Source organism: Malurus melanocephalus, unplaced genomic scaffold, assembly GCF_030028575.1.
Source record: "Malurus melanocephalus ecotype Western Australia unplaced genomic scaffold, MMel_1.1 scaffold_4, whole genome shotgun sequence".
NCBI classification, from domain to species: Eukaryota; Metazoa; Chordata; class Aves; order Passeriformes; family Maluridae; genus Malurus; species Malurus melanocephalus.
Genome location: NW_026623236.1, coordinates 4,797,892 through 4,802,981, shown reverse-complemented (window position 1 = coordinate 4,802,981; position 5,090 = coordinate 4,797,892).

Sequence of the window (5,090 nt, the reverse complement as noted above, 5' to 3'; positions counted from 1 at the left end):
AAACTGAGAGTGACTTTTTGAAGACTGGGCGAACGGAACGGAGGGCAGCATTTTCAGAGGATTTTTACAGTCATGGGGGTGGAGGGGTCCTTTGGGCTAGCCAGGCTGCCACTGAAATGGGGCACCACTGCAGGGGCCTTCTTGTCTGACAGCGAGAAGACAGGACAAGTACTCTAGTCCAGGTGCAGTCAGTTCCAGCCGATGCTATATGAGATCTACTGTCCCACCTCATGAACCGGAGCTTAGCATTTCCCCAAACCCTACACTCTTATCTGTGATTGCTTGTAGCCTCATTTTTTAATGTGGTTTGATTAATTTAATACCTCCAAATATTTGTGGTTCTAACCTAACCCACTTTGMTAAGTAGTGAACTGGGGTGTGGCCACATAAATAGGTGTATTGATAGACCTGAGAGGGACCTCTAGTTTCACCTTGCTCAGGGTAGGTGGAGCAATACCTGAGACCTTWGTTAAAGCCTTCTGAAGAGCAGTCACATCTACTGCCTGCCTGATGCAAGCCCCAATGTAAAACTCACTTCAAGGTGCTTCTCTTTCCTAGTTTTTTTAGCTACTTCATTCCAGAAGTCCTTACACATGCTAAGAACGAATGTGGAAAGCAGTGTATTCCAAGTAAGTGTCCTGCATTAATAAACCAAATATTAACATCACATTGGAMTCATGAGTGTATACTTACAGAAAGGGCTGACACAGAACTAAAAACAGAGCTCTGAAGACAGGGCTACTACAAGTTGAATTACTCAACAGAAGGTTTAAGATGATAAAATCACTTCTCTGGATTTCTTGTGTAACTGAAATCAGTCTGTTCCSCTGTCCATAAAGATTAAAACAAGATTCACTACTTTCAATACTACTTCATCTCAAAAGGTGACATCTTTCTTGGCTCAGTTTTTGTATGCAAGGATAACAAAAGGTAAGACCTTAGAAAAGGGAGAGAAAAAAACATTGTGATCATGTTATTTGTCTCAATGTAGYGTCTGTTTTAGAATGCCTCATGGGTGGTGGTGTGGCTGAAGCTGAGACAGGTGGAGGCCGTTGCTCTTGCTTCAGCAAATCATGCAAAACAAGGAGCTTGTATATAACAGGCCACAAGTTGCCTCATGGAATTTTGTAATACAGTAAGAGAGCTGGAATGGCAGACAGTTGCCTTGTTTGACAATGGGCTGGATAACCATGGGCTAAGCTTCTCACTTAACTTCCATGTGCAGTTGACCCTCCAGGATGTGTTTCTGCTGTACTGCTGCATTAAAGCTTCACAGACTTCTTAGTCACTGAACTCTGATTCTCTGATGAAATTCCATCTGAATGTTAAAAAACACTGCGAGGGTGGTCAGACACTGGAACAAGTTGCAGTGGAGTCTCCATCCTTGAAAATATCCAAAATCCAATTGCACACAGATCTAAGCAACTGCAGTATCTGACCCTGCTTTCAACAGAGGGTTGCATTAGACAATCTGCAGAGGTCCCTTCCCACTTCAATCATTCTGTGACCTTAAAAGTTMTGTGAGTCTGTGATCTTAAATGTTAACAACTCATAGGCTGATCATAGCATGAAAGTGTCCAAAATAGCCCAAGTTCTCTGGTGTTAGCCCACTTCTACTCCRAACTTCATTGATCTGGTGCCTCTTGACTCAAATGGAAACTCTGTATATCAGATGCTGTTTCTGCAAATAATCAGGAGAAAATAATGGCAAACTCCCAGATTATTAGATTTCTAAATTTAACTGCCTTTCTAATATATGTGTGGAACTGATTGCACTTTTGTTGGTTAGTACAGTAGAAAAATTGGCTTTGTTTTCTGTTTTGTAGTAGCTAGCTAGTAAATAWATGTTTTCTGCTATTCCCCACAGTATTTGTGCAGAGGACTATTGAAAAAAAGTTCAAGAGGYTTAAAGTGTGGTTTTATTGCTTTGAGGTGGTAGAGAGACGTCCCCWAAAGAGTGGTAGAAGCAGCTTTGCTGTGTACTAGGACATGTTCCAAAAGCTTGATAGCTTGAAAAACATCATGATAGTAGTGTGGAGTGCTTGAACACTATTCTTATTTAAAGATAAACATAAAGCTGTTCTGAAATTTAATTTAACTGGCTTATGGCTTACCTTTCTTTTCAAAGGTAACTGACATAGGCTATTTTTGCTTACAAATAACAATTCTGAAGTAACAGAAATTTCTACACAGCACCAGACATTGCTAGTGATAATAAAATAGTTACCAGACTTCAGAGTACCGATGTTTGAAAGAGTRGAATGAGAAGCATTGAAACTGCTTAGCTTGTATATCCATAGCCCCTCATCACCAGCATTCAGAATTATTTGCCTACAGCCACACACTCATTTACAAGGAACTGATAACAATAATGTCTCTTYTGACACTCCAAGGCTATCTGTCAGGGTGGCTCTGTAGTGCAAGTGACATCCCTTGGACACAAAATGTGATGTAGGGTGACATTACTTTATCTGTGTCCTTCCTAAGTGTTGTTATAGAAAAGTGGTGGTGTGTTACAGTTGCATCCTCTAATTAWTTATATATAGAAACAGTTGTGAAGTTGAGCTATAAACTAATTTCTATGACAACCAAAAATATGGTCAAAATATGGCTTTTCTAGCATTTTCGGTACATCTGTGGTACCGAAGTTTTTACCACATATTGGAGAAGAGAATTTTTGCCTTTTTTTCTCTGAAACACTACTGCTGGTATGAGAGCTTTTCAGACAAGAGGYGTCTTTCAACACCAGAGTGTCAGGTATGATGGAAAAAGACAACAGCTGTAGAAAGAAGAAACTATCAGATAATTCCTGTGCTTTTTAATTGAAGGCTGTAGCAGCAGGTCAGCCAGTCTGAACATAAATTCTATTACAGAGAAAGCATCACGCAGACACAGAGAGATGAGTATACGGGTAGTGGAAAGCAACTTTCTGCTATTCTCATGTTTCAGGGAATTTCACCTCCAACCTGCCACTGTCCAGTGATCTGATAGGACTTGCAGTGACAGAAAGTGAACAAAAACAAATCTGTATTRACACAGAAAATATTGAGGGAGTGAAGATGGAGACCAACTGGACTCTTCTACCTCTCAGCAACTTTCCTGAATGATTTCACCCTGAGGTGCAGTGTTTCCATTGAAACCACATTTGATTCAATTGAGGAAAAAGGGTATCTGCATATATGTTATTGACTCTACCAGTTCTTTCTCTTGCTATCGCGCTGCTAAAATTTTGCTTTTCCTTCACACTGCTCATTAGTTGTAGATAACCATATATTAAGTGTCAACAGGATTGCTTCTCCCCTTCCCATAMAGCCAGGGAAAATCACCTCTTCAAGTCTACAGGATTTCCTCTTTGCCTGTTACCAGGCTCCTACTGCTCCCACAGAATTRCTGTTGTTGTCTTCTAGTTGCAAATTTAAAGAAACTGCAGTAAGTGACTGTGGAAATAGGGTGGGACAGTTTTGGAATTGAACTTATGCTTGTGGAAGGAAAGAATCAGCAAAGGGTGCCTGGGGAAATGATGGAATCTGTGTTTGCAGACACATTCTGAGCCCGATAAAGTCTTCAGCTACCTGCTTTAACYGAGGAGAGGGTTTTATTTGATGACCTCCTGAGATTCCTCCCAACCTCAGCTATCCTGCAAGTCTTAAAGCAGAGAGACAAGRTGGAAGAAGAATACAATCACATGAGGAAAGTAGCCATAGAGCTAATAAAAAAATTCTAATTCCCCCCACATAAGTTATTTTGGTTTGGCGTACACGTGGGATTAATCCAAACTTTTTGGATGGCTTAGGAATAAATAACTGCAGTTGTGCAAAATTCTCCTGTGGGTGACATTTCATCTGTATTAACAGAGGCCGAGTGCTGTTTTCTCTTTCTGAATGGATGGTCCACAGCGAAGCTGTAGGGGATTGCTCCCATTATCCGTTAATGGTTAAAGACACCTGGGAAAAATGTTGGAGAACAGGTGGGGAAAAAAGTAGGGAAAAGTTAAGTTACAGAGTAATTCTGACCTGTTTCYTTCCTACTTTACTCAGTACCTATGTAATATACTACATAAAGTGGTCCTGAATCTCTGATTAACACAGGCAACTCCTGCTAAAGGGCATGTTTCCAGTCTTATCATGTGGAACTGTACCACTTTGTACAAACTATTTAAATATATGAGTAGCACATAAACAAATAGGTGTGACTCGCTAATTTGGTGGTTTATACCAAAACCAGTGTTGGAGCAAACCCAGCTGAGCTCCTGCCCCAGTAAATTATTAGAACAAATTAATTAATGTAAGCTCAACAAAGCTGTTGAAACTGTATCAACAGTAGAATCWAACCTCTCCTAGTCCTGAGATACTGTAGCTTGTTGTCAAAATAATATCGTGGGAGAACAGGAGGTATGATTTCTAATACCCCCAGGTAAAGAGGGAAAATGAGGCCTATGGCTGCCATATGCATACGTGCATCCTAACCACAGCTCTTGGCTAAAAGGCGGGTGGCCAACTCCTCGTAAAACCTTCGGGTTGTTTTTTCTGCTTCTTCTGCAGGTGCTTGAGAGGGATCACTTAGTTTCAAGCCGTTAACAAGACAATCACTTATATTTTTCTCATTAATGTTAAAAGAAAAAAAAAGGTAGGTGGCATTTGAACTTCAAATGAAGAATTGATTATCCCACCTTATAATGGAGTGTTTCTCTCAGCGGCACTGGTTTGTCTTGCTAGTGATTTATCAGGGCAGTGTAATGAGGAGATCTGATACAACAGCATGCTCGCATCTGGAGGATGAATGCATTTACACGGCAAAACAAACCCCTTGAAAAAGGGAGAKCAGTAGCGATGGAGAAAGACTGCGGCGGATCTCAGTCGAGGAGGGGAAACCGGAACCTCGCAAGAGAAGAGAACGAAGGTAAATTTAAACACGCTGAAATAATGCACCTGTACAAGGATCACTGCAAGAATTTGCGAGCGGATGCTGGTGGCCGCTCACCGCACGCAACTTGCCCGACGCGCCCAGACCTCCGGTTCGCCTTCCCGACGGCTGATGGAGCATCCCGGGCCCGTGATTAGCCGCCGCCGCCGGGGCGGGGGGCGCGGCGC